The sequence below is a fragment of the Lactuca virosa genome, chromosome 1 (assembly GCF_052849685.1).
Source record: "Lactuca virosa cultivar CGN04683 chromosome 1, Lactuca_virosa_CGN04683_v6, whole genome shotgun sequence".
NCBI classification, from domain to species: domain Eukaryota; kingdom Viridiplantae; phylum Streptophyta; class Magnoliopsida; order Asterales; family Asteraceae; genus Lactuca; species Lactuca virosa.
The window spans coordinates 238,568,519-238,580,632 of NC_136426.1; the positions used below are offsets into that span (position 1 = coordinate 238,568,519).

At 33.8% G+C, this 12,114-nt stretch overlaps 1 pseudogene; it reads left to right on the forward strand.

The window, feature by feature from the left end:
* Positions 1-10,291: 10,291 nt before the first annotated feature.
* LOC145165478 (NADPH:quinone oxidoreductase pseudogene) lies at positions 10,292-11,206 on the forward strand (annotated as a pseudogene).
* Positions 11,207-12,114: the final 908 nt, after the last annotated feature.

A 12,114-nucleotide genomic window follows, 5' to 3' on the forward strand; every position in this document is an offset into this window, starting at 1 on the left:
AGACGGTGTTTTGTTAAAGCTTGACGGCAGGTTCAAGCCTTGGAGCCATGACGAGCTTTTTAGAACCTTGATTCTTACAGAATAAAAGACTTATACATTTTAATATAATTACACATATTCTAACAAAATGTCATAAAAAATGAATAAAATTCTTACAAAATTGCATTCTTAAATATACAATTATTGAACAAATGCACTTGATCTTCTTCAATGGTCCAAATAATCGACTTGATTCTAACTATTATTATGAAAATGTGATATATTATCGTAAGAATGTAATTCTTCAACCCATTCTTCCATCTATTCCTATCACAAATAAAACAAAAACTAAAAATGGTTAAAAGCATGTTACTTGCAATTCCTCGCACTTTATATATTTTGGAAGAATACATAGAATATGATAGAATACATAGAATACATTCTGACAGAATCCATTGCATGCCACTATTTTCTTATTCCAGTAAAATAGTAAACAACACACATATGCAAAATCCATTGTAATTTGCAAGCAAAATCCACTTTTCCAAAACTCAACCAAACAATATTGAATCATGTAGGAACAAGAAATGAAAAATCTATCTAATCTAATTTCATACCAACTATAAAAGAGCGTGAAATGGATTGAAGAAACCGAATACAATTCCAAATTTAATCCAAATCAACTAGCATCAACCTGTTGTTATGAAAAGGGCATCAAACCCAATCTAAATTAAGTTATATGGTCCTGAAAAGAATAAGGAACAAAGCGAAGTAAAAACATTAAAGATTATTAACTATTTTTTCATTGAGGCATTTATCAAACACATGGAGGCCATGGCAGAATGTTATTGTTTGTAAACGAAAATTCCAAATCAATAACGATTTTGGAAATCTTCGATGTCTAAATTAATGTAAAGCAGGATAGAATTGAGTTTATAACAATATCATCTAGGTAAAGAAAAAAAGAGATGTTAGGCTGTTACCTCAAAGTAAGAACAAGATTCATGATTCCATTGGCTGCTGACAAAATTTCAGTAGCCCATTACAAATATTCACCATTAAACTCAAGCTTGAGATTCGCTGAATGAACAAGGGAGTGATTTTCATGGTAGTAGGCATCTTATGTATTACCGATTAACTCATCAAGTCCAAACTTCAATCAATAGATCCACCAAATCACTTTCGATCTGATCTGAGAAAGGGGTAGGTTCGATAGATGCAGAGACTTGTGTCGACAGTGAGGATATCGACAAAGAGGAGAAGATGGAAAACGGTGTCGACGATGGTTGTTGTTGGTGATGATGGAAGTGTGGTACGAAGGTTTTGAAAAACCTGACTGTGGTCGGCGATTTCAAGGCCTTCTGTGGTGATGGTGATGAAAACGATGGTTTTGTAGGGTTTAACTGATATCTTTATTTTAGGGGATATTAATTGAATTATTTCTTTTACCATAATTAGATGTGTTAAGTTTACCAAAATACCCTTTTATATTTATATATTATTTAATTTTTGCTAATTTCTGATTGGTGCGTTCAGGAACACAATAATTGTTAGAAACATTTGAGCCTCTCTCTCTCTCTCTCTCTCTCTCTCTCTATATATATATATATATATATATATATATATATATATATATATATATATATATATATATATATATATATATATATATATATATATATATATATATATATATTGGGAGCGGTTCAAATGAGAACCACAAAAGATTAAGAACCGTAAGAACCCCATTTTATAAGTAAATATGTACACAATACTTATTAAACATGTTAAAATCCGGATTTTTTTTTGTATTTTTGTTACAAAAAGAGCAAAATTGTAATTTTTGCAGTCTAATATTTTAATTCATACATCGATTCATATTTTAACACAAAAACTATACAAAATACAAAATTTAATACAATCCATTCATAGTTTAGTATACAAAATTCAGAATTTATTACAATCATAATATCACCAATTCACTAATTAGGAAAGCCAAACCCAAACTCTACCACCACCACCAACTACCACATATCAGCACCATCCATCTATGTCAACGTCGTAACCATCATTCCTTTCAAACCAAATCTGTATATAAAATCATACATTGTTAGCTTAATACTATATTCACAGCTTAATAAACATATTAATTCTCTAATTTAGAGTTTAATGCAACAATTATAAAAACTAATACATTCTTATATATTTACTTCACAAAAAAATACTCATAAGAAAATTAATACAAATATTTATATTTTAACATAAAATTCATAAAAAAATCACAATTTAATACAATCAATTCACAGCTTAATACAGTCAATACACAAAATTAACAGCTTAATATATTAAATTCACAGTTTAATATACAAAAACTATATATTCACATCCATATTCTGTACTTAATAGTTATATTTATACCTTCAGATATGTGGGCTAGTTTTTCTTTCAAATTATAATTTATATAATATTCACAATCTAAGTTTTACATGTTATTCAAAATTAGAGAAAATAAAATCTATATATAATGCTTCTTTCATCTTATATTTTAGAAGAAAAAATAAAATCCTTTAAAAAATTAACAGCTTAATATACTTATTTCACAACTTAATATATTTAATTCACAATTTAATACACAAATTCACAGTTGAATAAAATATATTTACATGTTAAAATTACATCTGATGATGTTTGGAGCTTGGAGGTTATATTAGATTGTAGTTCACACACTCATCACAATTCACAACTTATAAAACCTAAATTCACATTATTTGAGAAAACACTAATATAATAAAAATACGTTTAAATTCACATTAAAACTTATAAAAATTCATACATATATTGCTTAAAACTTATAAAAAATTCATTTAATCACAACTAAAACTTATGAAAAAAAAAATCATACATTCACAAATTAATACTTACAAAAAATCATGTATTCACAACTTAATACTTATAAAAATCAGGCATTCATACCTTATATTTTTTTCTAATTGAAACAATCAGATATGTATAGAATCCATGCATTAACAACTTAATAATTATAAAAAAAACGCTTATTCACAGCTTAAGAAACTAGTTCAAAAATTAATTCATATTATTCAACGTTTAAAAACATACCTTGGTTTTGGTGAAACATTTCATCAAACACCTTCAATGCATCTTATATCCAGATCTGAGATTGTTCCCTTGCTTCAGATCCATGAGCACTGATGGTAGGTAGCAACAACGGTGGTGCGACGTCGGTTATTGTAGAGGTGGAGTCACATCGATGGTGGTAACATCATATATGGATCTCAGATCTGTTAGCGGTGATTTCCGTCAGATCTATTGTTCCGGCGAAGCAAATCAGAGAAGTTTTCTTGTATTCCATCAGATTTGGACGTCGAAGATCTGGAGACGAACTAGATCTGGACTTCAGAGCAGAGTGTGACGTTTTTTGGTGTTCCAACGAAGCACAATAGCTGATGTTAGGTGGTGGTCGGTGGTGATAAGGTCGACTATCAGATCTAACCAAATTACACTAGATCTGATATGTTTTGTGTTTTAGAGAGGGAAAGTGAAGCTGAAACAACTTCTTGACTTCAGATCTGAAACCAAATGACGATCGACAGCGATGGAGGAAGGTGGTGGTTATCACCGCTGACCGAAGCTCATAATCCAGAGGAGAAAATCGAAGATCTGAAATCGAAAATAGTAGATTTGAAGACAAAAACTTAGATCTGAAGAGAGAAATCATAGATCTGAAGCTGAAATTGTAGATATGAAGAGGAAAATCGTAGATCTGAAGCTGAAATTGTAGATCTGGAGCCAACCGGAACTTGTGGATCTGATAGCGGTGGTTCGTCGGCGGTAGGAGGCGGCGGCGGTTCGCCAGCGGTAGGAGGTGGTGGCAGTCAAGGGTGGTGGTTGGTGGTTAACTGGTGGTAATGTTTGTGTGTTCTTCAAGTTTGAGATGAGAGAGAAAATAACCATGTAAGAGTGTATGTAATGTGTGTTGATCTGATTATAAAATGGGGTTATTACGGTTCTTAATTTTTTGTGGTTCTCATTTGAACCTTTACCTATATATATATATATATATATATATATATATATATATATATATATATATATATATATATATATATATATATATATATATATATATATATATATCTTTCTCTAACCATTTTTTCTCACTTTCTCAAAACCCTAGCTAGAAACGAAGAGGCTCCATTATTCTCTCATGTGAACTCAAGTTTTGAAATACAAATTCTTTCTCCTAAAACAATTTATATCCCCTCTAGAAAAATCTAGATGTCGTGACCTATTTCTTCACTCACAGACAACCTGCTGCTTCTCTCACCATCATTTGTGTACTTGAGCTTCAACGCCATCACTGTCATCTTCCTTCCGTTAGGTTTTCCTTGTGATTACTAGGTTCGTTTTCGTTTTTTTATTTCCCATCTGTATATGCAAAAGAGATGCATGAGTTTATGTTTTTTGATTTTTTGAATATTTATTGTGGTTTTTATCAGTTGTTTGGCTTGGTTGGTTAAGGTGTACGAGTATTTCTTCTATTAATGGTTATGGTGGTGAAGCCTGAATCGACTGAAAGAGGTTGTGGGGTTGTTTACGATATAACAGGTGACTATATAGTGGCTCGAGTAAAGTTGTTCGACTATGGCTCACGGTGGTGTTCTGTTTTGCTAAAGGCCCAGCTGTGGTGGTCGGTTTTGATGGTGATGATAGTGGAAGAAGGTGGGTGGTTTGTTCTGGTGAATAGGGAGGTGGAGATGGTATTCTCGGGGCTGTGGAAGAGGTGTTTTTTCTAGAGGTTCGGTGGATATATTTTGGTGGTCGGTGGGTGAAATAAAAGATTTTTTTATCCAGGAATCATATTTTCTTTCTAGAAATCGTTCTAATGCAAATATGTCATTTCTACTTCAAAATAAGTCAGATTGCTTGCTCCATTTTATTGTTGCAGATGCAGATGTGTTGTTCATTGGATCAATAAGCCTCTTTCTCTCCACTTGTAGGGGGTGTTTGGCTAAGCTTATGATTTTTCATAAGCACTTTTCAACTTATAGCTTATAAATTATAAGCTAATAAGTTAGGGGGGAGTTACTTATAGATTTTGACTTATTTCCGGTATGGCACCTTGATAAGTTATTTCTATCCAAACACTCCTTTTAACTTATACCAGTGTGGAACTGGTAATAAGTTCAAAAAGGAGCTTAAATAAGCTTAGCCAAACACCCTCGTAGTCTCTATTTGTTAAGGATGCATTCACGCTTCAGGTTTTCCATTTTGTGACGCAAAAAAGGTAACAAATTCGGTTCTCACATTCTCTATACATGTAACATTTGTTTGATAAGGATGCGTTCATGCATTATTTTATTCTTTTGATTTGAAACCTAATAAATCCCTATGTGTATATGTCAAGTGTCTTTCAAGTATTCGTGAAATGGAAAAGCCCTTTTTAACTTATGGTAGGTTGCTTTAAATAAATGATTTTATTATTGATTTTAACACTTCTAAGTTGTTGATTAAGTGAAACAGAGTATTTGCAAAGCACTAGAGCTATTGTGAAATAAGATTTTATGAAATGGAGCATGAATGTTGGTTAGGTATGTAATTGTGTGTTTATATTTCAGATTTTAATATTTTTTTATTTCATTAATATTTTTTCTTGATTTATCCATGACTACAATATTTATAGTTCTTGATTTGGTTTGAAGGGAAATGATGGGCTGTTTGTGATATGTTGGTGGTGATGTTGTAGTTATCCATGATGTAGTAAAAAAGCTACTAACGAGCTACATATCTTCAGTTTGTTGATAAGCTCCCGAAGACACAAAAAGATATTGAAAGGTAAGCTTCTTTACATTATTTTAATTCATAGCTATTTCAGTTTGTACAAACTACACTTCTTATAAATCTAATCAATTTGTGCGTTAGGGTCTCTTTATAAAAAAGAGATCTAAAAATCCCATTGTCCCGATTCTTTGGATTTATATTCTTTCATATTTGCTCTATAGACCTCATGTTTCATGGAATGTTATTCTGATGGTTGGTAGAGACGGTCACATCTTGTCGTAAAGACATCTTTTCGGTTATCAAGTTGTATTAAACAACACATTTGTTTTTGGAACTTTTACCCACTTGTAAATTGTTTTTATATGCTTATGTGAACATCGTTTTGTGTCAACTCTTTGTAATATTTATGTTTTTACGCATCTTAAGTGTTTTTATATGCTTATATTGAAACTTTTTAATTTAACCACATGTAAATTGTATTTTTGTTTGTATCGATTTTGAGCTGAAGTTATTTTCTTGGTTCTATGACAGCATCACACATACTGGGTTCATGAGCCTTTCACTTGGGTTTTTCACAAAAATCAAGTATAACACATTATTCTCTCCTAATGTGAATTGAGTCAAAAAAAAGTTATATGTATTGAATGGACATTTTATTTGTTTTCAAGTTGGAGGACACTTAAATAGAAATTGTACTGGGATTTGGAGGGGACAAGTGTCTATCCATATAGAATTTTCTCTCCATCCTCTCGCGTCACCACCATCAGCAACCTGTTTCACCACTATCAGCCACACCTTCAAATCATTGTCTTATATCTTACTTATTGCATGCCATTTTGTTATATATGCTTTTGTTTTTCCTTATTTGCTGGTTTGAAATGCAATGTGGTATTTTAAATAATGGACTTTGTGTAATGATCATCAAGGGAAAGATAGAGGTGAAAGTAGAACAATCAAAGCAAAATTTTTAGTTTATTCTCAATTCTAGATTGTCAATAGATCAGCTGGAATTCAGGAAATCATATGATTTGGTAATTTTTCCGACCCCACTTTTTATAAAAGAAAATTCATTTAGAATTTCTAAATCATTCTTAAATATATCATGTGTTGCTTCTTAAATATTCTCTTAAAATCATCTTATTAGCCTCAAGTCAGAATTGCACATTAAAGTTATCTTATTAGCCTCTTCATGTTTTGTTTTTTTTTTATGTTTTAATTTATTATCAGGTTTGGCTGCCTATTATGCGTATCAATCCATTGAGTACATGACTTGTTATTTTACAACAATATTGTGTCCCACCACACATTGATCAAGTTGGTTATAAAAAACTATTTTTCCAAAAACATATGAGCTTTAAAATAATAAAAATTTGTGTGATAAGATTTAACACATGAAGTGGAAAAGAGCTTCCTTGGTGGCCGACTTATTCTTGATTTACATGAATTTGATTCTTTTTTAGTTTAGTTATTATTGTATTAGTTTATTAAAAGATTAAAGTTTTGATTCACGCAATTGTTCATGGTGAAAATGCAAGAATGGAATGGTGTTTTAAAGAAACTTAATAAGTAGCTTGCAACAAGTTCATCTTCTTTGAGAAACTCATTCATTTATTACATTGTACGTTGTTCTTATATTGTGATCCAAACAACATTTTTAAATACAAATGATAAAAGACAAACCACACATTCCACTAAAAAAATAAGGAAAATGTTAAAAAGACCAAAGGACTTTTCTATTTGTCCACTTTGTCATTCAAGTTATTTTTGTCAACTTTTAACTAATTAACTTTTCAAAATCATATAGTTTTTACTCAACTTATTTTTGCCCATTTTAGATAACGAACATTCCTAAAACAGTATTGTAGTCATGTAGGCCGGTAAAAGCGATGGTCGGTTAAAGGGATAATTTTTGAAAGTTCTTTATTTAAATATGGACAAAATAAGTTGAATGAATAAAACTAAGGGATTTTAAAAAATTATTTACTTAAAAGTGGATAAAGATAATTTAGAGTGGCAAAAAGTGGATAAAGTGAGCAATTTGTTGGAAATTTTTTAACCTTTTCTCCAAAAGATATTGTTTTGAATACATATCTAAGTACCTCATGTTTTATCTAAATGCAAGTGTAAAAAAACTTACAACATTTCAAAGCTAAGTTCTTCATCGTATATAAAACGGCTTATAAATAATAAAATATCAACTAAAATTTATTCATTGAAAGGAAAGTATTTACCGAAGTGAACAATTCGCCGTCACTGCTTTGCATTGGTGTGTATATATATATATATATATATATATATATATATATATATATATATATATATATATATATATATATATATATATATATATATATATATATATATATATATATATATATATATATATATATATATATAGAGAGAGAGAGAGAGAGATGTGATTGTTAGACCGGACGGTATGGGAGGGAAGCTTCCCTCACTTTTTGTGGGCCATACTACCATTTCCCTCACTTTTCTTTCCCTCGCCTAAAACTTAAGAAATAGGTGGGAAGCACTTCCCTCACTATTTTATTATTATTTTTTAAATAAAATTAATTGATTTTATGATTTATAATTTTTAGATTAAAAATAACCAAAAAATTTAATTAAAAAGAAAATGTATTTCATTAATTAAAATAAAAATTACAATAAACCTAAAATTTAAAAAACTAGAAAATTAAAAAAAAAACACAAACTAAAAATCAAACAAACCAACGACCTACGGAAAATATTTTTTCAGAATTTTTTCCCTCTTCTTCATCACGAGCTCAAGAGCCGGTCCCGAGAGATGATCGGTGTTTTCCATCAAAAACTTCATATCCTTCATTTCTTGTCTCTTCGCCCGCTCCTTTTTCCTTGCTTCTTCTTTTTCTTTGTCGAAAGCCAAACGTTTGGAGAAATTAAGATTATATCGATCAAACGACGCTGTTATTTTCCGCATTTCGTCAACGTCCATGCTAAAATCAGATGCACCCGAAGAAGTCCCTTTTCCATTTCTCTTCGTTTTGTCCCTACCCATTGGGCGGAAAATTTCTTCTAGCTCGAGTTCGTCATCCTGATTTAAATCTAGACCGACCCGAACATCGAAGGAGGTTGTGTAACCACTAGAGCCCGTTTTCGTTCGCTTTGATTGTTGGACTCCAAAAATAAAATCTTGCTCGTATTTTTTCCACCTAGGACATCGGACCAATAATTTCCAACAATCGTGCCACTTGAATGGTTTTCCGACTTCCTCAAGGTAAAATTGCAAAGCTTCTTGAAGCATTTGTTCGTCGCCTTGGCCGCTTTTTCGTTGGGTTTTTAGGTTGTTATATAACCCGTTTATTTTTGAAACCCCATTTGCTATTTCTCGAAACTTCGAATTCAATTGATGTTTCGTACGGTAGTCGTCACCTTTTTCTAGCTCCTCTCGAAACCGTTCCAAAATGCGAAACCAAAAATGGTCTCCAGGTTGTGCGTTTCCTTGAATCGAATCCTCAGAAATGTCAGCCCAAGCTTTGACCAAAACCAGCTCTTATTGTGGAAGCCATGCTGTCGGCTTTTGTCTTCCCGGTTGTGCGACACCCTCGCGCGCTTGTTTTTTCCCTTTACGTCTTTGTGGGGGTGGTGTGGGTTGAGTTTCGGGAACCATCTCTTCTTCTTACGAGTCATCCAACTCATCGACAAGTTGGCGTTGTTGTTGGGTTAGGGTTTGAGTTTGAGTTTGGGTTTGGGGTTGAGGTTGATTTGGCGATTGTTGATCCGGAAACACAGCAAAGTTTGAAAACATTTGCGGCGTAACATTTGGAACTTGGATCGGGTAATATTGTCCAACATTTTGGTATTGAAATTGCAGTGGGGATTGAATGGGAGCATCGAGTTGGGGGCAATAAACTCCTTGTGGTGATGAATCGATAGCAAAAATGTTTCGAGTAGGGATGTTTAAACTCGAACCATGGTTTTTTTTCCTTCGATCGGAAGTTGGGGTTTGATTATCGGGATTCATTTTTTTTTAGAAGAAAATAGAGAGAATAGAGGGTTTGTTTGAATGTTGATTGAAGGTAAATAGTTGAGTATTTATAGGTGTTTAAAAAGGTAAAAAAAAAACAAAAAAGCAAAAAAATTTGGGTTTAAATGCATACATATATATATATATATATATATATATATATATATATATATATATATATATATATATATATATATATATATATATACCGTTAATCAACGGCTATTTCACAAAAAAAAAAAAAAAACTTTGCTCCGGCCAATGATAGAGGGAGAGAAAACGCGGGGTATCTTCCCCTCTCCGGTTCCCGCACCTCCGCCTCCCGCAGCAACGGTCCGGTGTTCTGTCGTGCGGGAAGGCTCCCGCTCCCTCTTCCCGCAATGATTCCGTCCACCCTTATATGAACCGTACCAATCAATTTTATTTTGAAAATATTGATTCTATTAGAAGGGTAGTACGGTAAATTCCCTTGTTCCGATACCTAAAAAGCGAGTATTCCTTTTCCATTTCAACATTAAAAGAACAGCAGGGTGTCTCAATAATTCCACTCATTTCAATGGACTCCACGTTAGCATCCAAACCGATCATCAACGTTGCTGCCATCTGTGGTTCCACTCGCAAAGCTTCCTTCCATCATGGCCTCATCCGCGCCGCCATTGAATTGGCCACCCAAGCGATCGACGGGATGTCGATCGTAAACGTCGACATATCGCTGTTACCGATGCTCAACACAGATCTCGAAGTCGACGACAAATTTCCACCGGAGGTCGAAGCATTTCGTCAGAAGATTCTTCAATCTGAATGTTTCCTCTTTGCTTCTCCTGAGTACAATTACACGGTCACAGCACCTTTGAAGAACGCAATCGATTGGGCATCTAGACCACCGAACGTGTTTGCCGATAAGGGTGCTGCTATTGTTAGTGCCGGAGGTGGGTTTGGCGGAGGGTTGGCACAGTATAGTCTCCGGCAAAATGGTGTTTTCCTTGATCTTCATTTCATTAATAAGCCAGAGTTTTTCCTCAAGGCGTTTGAAGGTCCTCCCAAGTTCGACGATGAAGGTAATCTAATAGATACTGAGGCTAAAGAGAGTCTAAAATCTGTTCTTTTGGCGCTGAAAGCTTTCACGTTGAGACTTCGAGGCAAGTAAAGTGATGAAGGTTAAAAGTTAAGGAGAGGTTGATTTCACTCATTTATACATTTCCTCGGTGGACGTGGTTGTGTGAACTTGTGGCTGATCAGGCGATGAAGTTATAAGAAAGGATAAAGTTATCCATTAATAATTCATTTATAATCCATTAATATATGTGATGAGATAAATGAACTAGTCATCTTGGTTCTCTAAAAATAAAAGAAATTTTTTTGGATGTATGAGTCACGTTTTGCAAGAATATATAAAAATATGTTTATTTTTTCTTTTGGATTTGTCCACTGTCTACGTCAACGACACCGACGACATTATCACCGTCATTGTCACTCTCGTTGATTTGTTATGCTACCACTCATGCTTGTAGTCGACCAACAGAAGTCGTTTTTGCATCAGATCTAACATGAACCACCACCTCCGGTGCAGCCTAACACCAAATCTGTTGGTGATTTTAGTGTTACCATGTCATTTTAAGTAACTGGAACTAACATGTGAGCTAAGTGGCTTCATGATTTGTACTCTAATATATGTACGGGGTTGTGCGGAGTGCACACATGTATAAGATCGAGTCAGAAGCCGGTTTGACGACTAGTCGGGGGTCCGGGTGCAGCGCCCCCGGGTCCGGGGTTTCCAAAGGGGCAGCGCCCCTTTGGTGGGGTCTAGGGGCAGCGCCCCTAGCGGGGTCCAAGGGGCAAAGCCCCTGGCTGGGGTCCCGGATTAATATTACTAACGTAACATAATGGAAAACTCAATTTCTTGAGGGTGATTATGGTAAAACTAAAGTAACTCGTTAGTTTTGGTAACCCTAATCCGGATTAATATTACTTGCTTCCAAAGCAACTAATGACGGCCCAACCCTAATGAAACCCTAATCGTGTTTAATATATAAACAACTCTTCCTTTCCAGAAGGGGGGGGGGGACGTTCTTGAGCTCTTGTTTTTCATCACACATTCACAGAACCCTTTAGCATATTGGCTTACGTTTTCTGTGCCTAGAAACGTAAGTGTCCACTGGGATTATCCTAGGCTGAATTTCTTGTAACCCAGGCATAGGGTAGAAATATCAGTTCGGAAAGTGATATCACGATCCAAGTCGGTATCCAGATCTCCACCACAAACCCTAAGATTCCCAACAAAATCTTCATCTGTTTTTTCTTCGATCTTCAGTGAAACCACCAGATCTGTC